The sequence below is a fragment of the Petaurus breviceps genome, unplaced genomic scaffold (assembly GCF_028583685.1).
Source record: "Petaurus breviceps papuanus isolate PSGF00001 unplaced genomic scaffold, PetGlider_PUasm1.0 523, whole genome shotgun sequence".
In the NCBI taxonomy this organism is placed as follows: Eukaryota; Metazoa; Chordata; class Mammalia; order Diprotodontia; family Petauridae; genus Petaurus; species Petaurus breviceps.
In genome coordinates this window covers 1,036,096-1,044,760 of record NW_027186356.1, presented here as the reverse complement: position 1 = coordinate 1,044,760, position 8,665 = coordinate 1,036,096, and the positions used below count along the sequence as shown (strand labels likewise).

At 52.5% G+C, this 8,665-nt stretch overlaps 1 long non-coding RNA gene across 1 annotated transcript; it reads right to left on the bottom strand.

Moving 5' to 3' along the window:
• Positions 1–1,966: 1,966 nt before the first annotated feature.
• Positions 1,967–8,101, bottom strand: LOC138172306 (uncharacterized). Its single transcript, XR_011171091.1, has 3 exons — positions 7,312–8,101; positions 3,108–3,234; positions 1,967–2,532 (listed from the first exon to the last, which is right to left on the bottom strand). It is a non-coding gene; the product is annotated as an uncharacterized lncRNA (long non-coding RNA).
• Between the last annotated feature and the right edge of the window lie 564 nt (positions 8,102–8,665).

Below are 8,665 nucleotides of genomic sequence, written 5' to 3'. Positions count from 1 at the left end.
GACCTCTTTCTGCCCTCCAGCCTGGGCTTCTGGCTGCTTTCCCCCTCTCACAGACCCCATCCTGATACCTCAAATTCCCTGAAGCAGAAGTTGCCACAGAATTTCCAAGGACCCTTGGAGGCCAGCTAGACCCACACATTCCTGAACTCCAACACACCAGGCCATCCAGCCTTGGCCTGAAGACCCATAGTGGAGGGTAATTCATCACCTCCTGTGGCAGCCCCATTTCTCTCCTAGAAAGTTCCAATTACCAGGAATATTTTCCTGACATTGATCCTAAAGGAGCAGGGTTAAGGAGAAGGATAATGAGCTCTGTTTTGGAAGTGTTGGTTTTTGGTGGAACATTCTGGTGGAGATGTGGATAAAAAGCAGACTTTGAAAACAGGAAACTTGGATCCAGAGCCTGCTTCTGTCACTAACCACGTGACCTTGGACAAGTCACTTTGCCTCCTACAGCTCAGTTTTCTCATCTGTAAAATGAAGAGGCTGGATAAAGGGTAAAGTGGAGGCCCTAAGATCCTTTCTTTTCGATGTCCTGTAAGTAACTGAAGATGCAAGTGTAAAGATTAAAAGAGAAAGTAGTACTGGCGGTAAAGACCCAGGAGTCAGGGGGGCTAGGTGGCCAAGTGAGCAGAGCACCAAACCTGGAGTCAGGAGGACCTGAGTTCAAATCTGGCCTCACTTGACACACTAGCCATGTGACTTTGGGCAAGTCACTTAACCCCAATTGCCCTCAAAAAGAAAAAGAAAAAAAAAAGACCCAGGAGTTATTTGCAGGGAGATAGGAGTTGATGAGACTGCCAGGGAAAATGATACATAGAGGGGAAGAACACCAAGGACAGACCTTGGAGGACCACCCCCATTAAGAGGTAAGGAAGAGGTGTTGCAGTGGATAGAGCACCAGCCCTGGAGTCAGGAGGACCTGAGTTCAAATCTGGCTTCAGACACTCACTGTGTGACCCTGGGCAAGTCATTTAACCCTGATTGCCTTAAAAAAAAGGAAGATGAGAAGCCAGCTCAGGAGGAGAGAAAAGTCAAAACCAAGAGTATGATGGCTGTTCCCTTGAAAGCAGAAGAGGGTGCCCAATCATGTCAAAAGCTACGAGGATTCAGGAAAGAGAAGGGGGGAAGCTGCCAGATTCAGCAATTAGACCATTGGCGACCTTTAAGAAAGCAGTTTTAGCAGAGGGATGGTAGGCCAGAGGCTGGATTGCAAGGGAGTGAAAAGAGCATGGAAAACAGGGACATCACACCTTTTTCAGGAAGCTCAGCAGTGAAGGGGGGTGGAGGCGAAGGGGGAGTGAGAATGGTCACTGTCTGGACTACATTGGTCCACGGAAGGCTTTGGAGAATTGGAAGACCGGCTCAGTGGAGTAGCAGAAGCTCGTAGTCCCTGCTGCTGGGGAGGCTGGGCCTGTGGAGCCATTGATCCCAGGAATTCTGAATTGTAGTTTGGCTAAAGTTGATCGGGTAACCAAACTAAGACCCACATAGATATGGCAAATCTTTGGGAGCCCCAGGAGAGCTAATCCAACCCAAGTAAGGGAATGAGATGGGCAGTCCTGGGTGCATCCAAAGTGGGACTGGGCTGATGAGTGGATGGTGTCCCAGGGCAAAAAAAGAAAAGAAGACAGAGAGGAAAGAAAGAAGGGAGGGAAGGGAGGGAGGGAAAGAAAGAAAAGAGGGAGGCAAGGGAAGAGGAAAGCAAGAAGTTGAAGAGGTGGGAGAGGGGCCAGCTGCTTACCTGCAGCTGCAGGGCCCTCGAGGAGGTGGGCAGGCAGGGTGGGCAAGATGCCTGGAGTCATCTTCTCTGACCAGTTCTTACAAGAGTAACATCTACCTCCAGAGTGTGAAGTACTTTGCAAACCTTATAAACACTGGTCACTGTTGTTATTAGTGTAATTAAACCTTAGAAAGGCTGTGTGAGGGTGGGTGACGAGGAAGGGAAAGAATCTGGAATTCAAAGTTTTAAAATCAAATGTTTAAAAATATATACATATTATTATTATTTTACATGTAACTGGGAAATAAGATATACAGGCACTGGGGCATAGCCATCCACTGTGCCCTACTGGAAAGTTGGAGGGGGGATGGGTGAAGATATGGGAGAGAGCAGATTGGGGGACGGGATATTCAGTGGGATGGCTGTTTTGGGGTGGTGGGTAGGGGAAAAATGGGGAGAAAATGTGTAACTCAAAATCTTATGGAAATGAATGTTTAGTTTACATAAACTAAAAAATAAAAAAAGAGGAAAAAAAAAGAAAGGCTATGTGGCAGAATGGATAGGGCCACAGCGCTGGGAAGCCCTGAGTTCAGTCACTGCTGCTGACCTGGACTGTTGGTGTGATGGCCATGAGCCTGTCCTCCAAGCTTCTGTAGCCACCCTCTGAGGGCTTGAGGTGATCTGGATCTATGAAAGGAGTTTCCATAGGAGGAATTCCCAGCACTCCAGAAATCTCTGGTCCAGGCCTTCCTCCCCTCACTGGGCCACTCCAAAAAAGTCAAGATACCTCCTGCGGGGTCCGAGAGGGGCTGGAGAGAGGGAGCAGTAATTAGTCAATCAGCAGGTACTAAGCACTTAACTGTGGGCTGGGCACAGTGCAGAGTACTGGGGCTACAAAGAAAGGAAAATATAAAGCCATGCTGAATAAAGGCCAGAGGCTAAGGTGAGCAAAGGGAATTCACAGGGGATGGGCTGGGGGTGGAGATTAATCGGGGAACTGGGAGGTGAAAGGAGACTCTTTCCCTCCCACACTAGGCCCTGCCCTCAAATGAATTATAATCCAGTAAAACACCTACTACGTGTACCTTAACTTCAGGCACAAGAAAAGACACTTTGGTCCCTCCTCCACCCCTGAGCCCACTCCCACCACTAGGCTGAGCACTTAATTCCTCATTGTTCTGTGTGGGGGTGGCTCTTCTCCCCAAGCCCCTGGCCTGGGGGGTAGGGGTGGGGGATGTGACTGGGCCTCCGCTCCTCTGCATCCCCCTTACCCTGGGACTATGCATTGTGGGGGCTCAGCAAAGATGCCTGGTTGGGGAAGTGGAGGAGGGGGATGAAGAGCAGGGGCAGAGCTAGGCTTTCAGAAGGTATCCAGGCTCCTCACCTTGACAGAAAGCCTTGGCTTAGTCCATAGGACCCTCCAACCTTGGGCAGCTCCTGACCCTTCTCTCTCTCTAGTGTACAAAGGAAGAATTTGAGCTATAAATCTTGCGGCTGCTTCCAGTGCTGACCTGGGAAAGAATTTGGGACTCTGAGCCAGGGCACTGGGCAAGCCCATCAATAGCCCAGTGACCTCGGGCTAGTAACTTTCCCTAGCTAGATCTCAGTTTCCTCACCTGTAGAATTTCCAAGCCAACAGTAGTGCTGGATGGTATGAAGAGGTTGGTAGATAACAGTGGAAAGATCATGGGATTTGGGGTTAATAGGACCTACATATTCAATGCCAGCTACCAAATGATTACTTTAGAGAGCTAGAAAAAAAATAATCACAAAATTCATCTCATCTGGAGGTCCTTAACCTGTGGGTCCATGAATTTGTCTTTTAAAATTATTTTGAAAACTGCATTTTGATAGAATTGGTCTCTTTTGGAATCCTCTGTATTTAATTTAATTAAAAAAATTTTTTTGAGGCAATCTGGATTAAGTGACTTGCCCAGGGTCATACAGCTAGTAAGTGTCAAGTGTCTGAGAAAGGATTTGAACTCAGGTCCTCCTGAAACCTGGGCAGCTGCTCTAGCCCACTGTACTGCCTAACTGCCCTGATTTTATCGACTTTAAATATATGATTTGGGAAGAGGGTCTTGGGCTTCACATGGCATAAACAAGGTAAAGAACTTTTAATTTGGAGGAACAAAAGGTCAAAATTCCCAAGAAGTGGAATTGATAGACCTTGGGTTCAAAACCTGCCACTGCTACTCAGGGCTGTCCTTCTCTAGCCCTCAGTCTCATCTGTACAGAAGGAGGTTGGACCAAGTGACCTATAGGCTGGGCCCCAGCTTCAGCCCCTAGGGGTCCCTTAGATTCCTTCTAGGCTGAGATCCTAGGAGTGTTAGGTTGATGATTCAGGATCTTCTGGATGGCTCTGGGGGAAGGTGGAGGCCATACTAGGGCTTGGGTCCAGGTGGCCCTGAAGGTGAGGGGGCCACCCACTCCCCACAGAGGTGACAGTGCCAGGCTGGAAGGTTGTCTATTAAGCCTGGCAGGAATGAGGTGGCCCTGGGCCAGGTTCCCAGGGAGGCAGCACGCCAGGCGGTCGCCATGGTAATGAGCCACTTTGCCAGGGCAGAGGCCCCGCCCCAGGAAGGCAGGTGAAGGGGGAGATAGGAGGGATAGTGCCCTGGCTGGCCCTTCCCTCCCATCCCTCTGGGGAGAGGTGACCTCACCCAAAGAGCCACAGAGGCCTGGGTGCCTGCCATCCCAGGAGGGCACCCTGGCTCAGAAATGGGTGGGATGCTCCAGGAGGTAGGACCTGGACAATGACAATCTTGCCCCTGATCCTGATGGGGTTTGTAACAGCAGCCTGCAGGGGATCAGGCACTGAGCTGGAGTCAGGGGACCCAAGTACGAATCTCTCCCCAGACCAGATTCTAGCTGCTGAGCTCAAATGACATGATCTTTTACTTTGCATCTAACTCTTGCCATCTTTGGCAAGCTTCTCCCTCCCTTTGTTTGTCAGATGGGGGGCAGGGTAGGTCTATCTGATTTACAATCCCTTCTAGCTTGAAATCCAATGACCCAGGAATTTAGGGCTTATGGGGTCTTTTGCCTCCTGGGAAGGGAAGAGTCAAAAATTTTGCCACAAGCAGGCCCTGGGAGCTAGACAGCTCTAGACAGGCCTCCCCACAAGACTGCGTGACCCAGCTGCTTCCTCCAGAAGATGATTTTACCGGACTTCCAGCCACTTCCCCCCAGAGACTCTCTTCCTCTGATTCCAGAAGAGCCAGGTCCTTTTCTCTTCTCAGTGGGTTACTATATGCCACATGTCCCCCAGCATCATGTCAAGTACACCCTATTCAAGACAAGGGAGGTTGACACCAAAGTCTTTGGTACCTGCCTCCCCCCCAAGGAATACTAATGATAAGGGATGAATTCGGGGTCCCATAAAACTCTATCTGAAGTTAGGAGGGGCCAGGCTTCCCATACTGCCTCTGACACTGGTTTATGGCCATGGGGAATTCACTGAGGCTTTCTGAGCCTCAGTCTTTCCCTCTGCACAGTGGGGTAATAACAGGCTTTGCAAACAGTGAAGGCACTCTGGATGCCAATGTCAGTTATTATTCTGAAGAAACCCTGGCATTGCTTCGGCTCCTTATGCTGTTTACAAAGTACTTTTCTCACAAGCTTGTGAGGTAGGGCGTTAGCACTGGTCACCGGGTCAGAAGTCCAGGGCTCAAATCACTGCTCCGCCCCTTCCTTCCTTCCCCTCTCTGCGTCCCCTCCGTAAAGTGAAAGGTCTGGGTCCCTTCCAGTCCTCGATCGCGTGCAAGAGAAGGTGCAGAGCGGAGGGGATTTGCCCAAGGGCACACGTTTAGGGAGTTTCAGGAGCTCGCTGTCCGGACTCTTCCGTGGGCATCACACTGCCCACTGCCAGGAGGCAGGGCTATTCGGGGCTGGGGGTTACACAATCCCGGCAGCCCCTCCCCCAGAGAGGTTCAGGAGGCACACAGTGGGCTCTTTTCATGTAGCTGTCGGTGTCTTTCCAGGCTGGGCCCCGGCCCCGTCCTCCCCTCCCTTCCCTTCCCACCGCCCCCTCCCAGAATCAGCAGCCCCTGCCCAGCTTGGCCCTGCCCGGGCGGGCCTGGAAGCTGGAGGGTAATGACAGGGTGCGCCCAGGCTGGGGGCGGAGGGGGATGAAGAGATGCAGGCGCCACCCAGAGCACGCAGGGAGGGGGAAGGGGCCCACAGCCAGGGCAGGGGAGGACCCCCCCAGCCCCGCCCAGGATCTGGGGCCTGGGCTGCTGTCCTCTCCAGGACCCGCCCCGCCCCGCCATCCCCTCTAACCCCTCCCCCATTAAGGGACTGGCCTGCCAGTCTGGGCTAAAAATTTTGGCGGGGTCCCCAGGCCAGCCTACGTGGTTTGGCGGAGGGGGCATCCCCCGGGCTTCTGCCGAGAGGCGGCAGAAGGGGAGAATATCCCAATCTCGGAGGGCTCCCGGCCAGAGGTGGCCAGGTGCCCCCTCCCTCCTTCAGCCCATCCCACAGAGCTATCCCCGAGTCTTGGGCCAGCTGGTCGGGAGAAGAGGGGGTGTGGGTGTGGACGTGAGGGTGGGTTCGGGTGACGCTGGCAGGGGCAGCCTGGGGCCTGGGCTCTGGTCCTCTGGGGAGCTGTTGGGCACGTGTCCGTGAGAATGTGCCTGGAGCCAGGGAGCTGGCCAGATGTGGGAGGAATTGGGAGTTCGAGCAGCTGGGGTGTGCTGAGTGTACATGGCCACATGGGGGGGTGAAAATGTGTCTGGGGGTGCAGATGTTGGGCGTCTGGGTCTGCAGTCATCATAGCAAGAATAGGCATTTATGTGGAACCTTCAGGTTTGCCAGGGTCCCTGGGGAGGTATTTCATCTCACAACCAACCCAGTGAGAGGCAGCCAGAGATATTATTACCCCCATTGCACAGATGAGGAAAGTGAGGCTCAGTGAGATGTGGGATTCCAACCAAAGCCTCCTCTGACTCTAAAGGCAAATTTCCATTCTACCAAAACAGTCTCTACATGTCCTTGTCTGTATGCATTTGGGTCTGTGTGTTGTTTTTGTGTTTCTGGGCTTGTGGGTGTTCTGGGACATCTTCCCTAGTCATGGCTTCAGGAAGCACAGTGGCCATTCTTTCTCTGCCTCCTCATGCTCCCACACCACCTTGGATGTACCCTGGCTTGTATCTGAAGGCCTTGCCTGGGGCTCTCAGGGCTAGGCTGGGGCAGGCTAGGCCAGGCAGGTCAGGGCCAGGCTGGGCAGTCCACTGGGGACTGCCTCTTGGGAACAGTGTGGGCCCCTTGCCCGCCCCACCAGCCTACCCCTCCCTCACCTGCCCGCCAGGCTCCCTCTCACCTGCCCTGCCCATCCTGTCCAGGCATGTCTGTCTCTGGGCTCCCATCAGCTCTATTCAGGGACTCCCACCTGCTGGCGGCCCCTTCTGGCTCCCCATCCCTGTCCCCACAAGCCCTGCTCACCTGGGGCTCTGGAATCCAGCCCTGCTAAGCCCAAACCTTTGGGGGCTCCCCATCTCCCCCACCACACCCAAACACACACAGAGGCCTTCTCCATGCAGATGGTGTTCTTGCCTTCTTCCCACAGGCAAAGAGCCTGGATTACCTACCTAGTCTGGAAGTCAGGAGCTCTGGGCTGGAGTCAGGGTGTCTGTCCTCTGTACATCTCTCTGGTGGCATTGTCTGTCTCTGCCCACTCCACCTTGGTCCCTCCTCCACCAAAGAATTGGGAAATCAGAAAAGGGAGGCCCTTGGGGGAGATGAGCTGGAGACATTATGGAATCGATGCCTGTGCTCTAGGGGAGGTGACTAGATTAAGAACTCTATGGAAGCAGCTCACTGGCTTGATGTTGGGCCATGGACTCCTCCTCTATAATGTGACTAGGGGAGGGGGTCAATTTTTTGATGCAGTCTACCATTAGGTCTGTGGGTCAAGAGGGTAAGCAGGCTTAGTGGGGTCATATTGGATTAGGGAACAAAGGATCTGAGTTCAAATCCTTCCTTACTGATGCTAAGTACCTGTGTGGCCTTGGCTAAATCACTCAACATTCTGGCCTAGGGTTCTGCTAAAAAAAAAAAAAAAAAAGGAAAAGGTGGGGGACTGAACTAGACAGTCTCTAAGGGCCTTTCCTGCTACGACATTCTATGATCCCTCCAGGGACCTCATGTCTTTCCTCCCCTCTCCACCCTATTCTGGAGCTTCCCAGTCCTCTGGGTTCCAGCCCCTCAAATTTTTGGAGAGAAAGGAGCTCTTTCCTTGGAAAAAAGGGACAGAGCTAAGAAAGGGTCAAGGGGCTCAGCTCCCAGGAAGGACCCTTTGACCCAGGGCAGAAGAGAGCCTGACTCCTGCTCCTCCCCACACACTCCAGCTGGCCCTGCCCTGGGCCCACTCAAGCTTGGGGCCTACCTAAGGCAGCACCAGGCCCGCCCATGACCAACACCCTGCTCCTCTCCCTGCCTCCCAGCTCTATAGAAAGTCAGAGCTGGGAGGGCCCTAAGAAGATAGTGTGTCTGAGCTAGGAGGGGACCTTAAAACAGAAAATCAATCAATTAGCAAGTATTAAGAGCCTACTCTGTGGAGGGCTTGGTGCTGGGTGTTGGGGATACAAGAACAAAGTTTAAAACAAATCCCACTGTCAAGGAGCAAAGAGCTGACAAGGGCATTTAAAATATATCCAGCATAAAGTTAAGAATTCCAAATATACACAAAGTAGGTTGGGAGGGAGGACACTAGAGGTTAGGGAAGTCCAGAAAAGCTTCTTGGAGAAGATAACCCTGAAGTGAAGGACTATGAATGTCAGAGCCAGGAGGGCCCTTAGAACATAGAGTGTCAGAGCTGGGTGGGTTCTTAGAACTCAGGGTGTCAGAGATGGGAGGGCTCTTAGAACTCAGGGTGTCAGAACTGGGAGGGCACTTAGCACACAGAGTGTCAGAGCTGGGAGGGTTCTTAGAACTCTGGGTGTC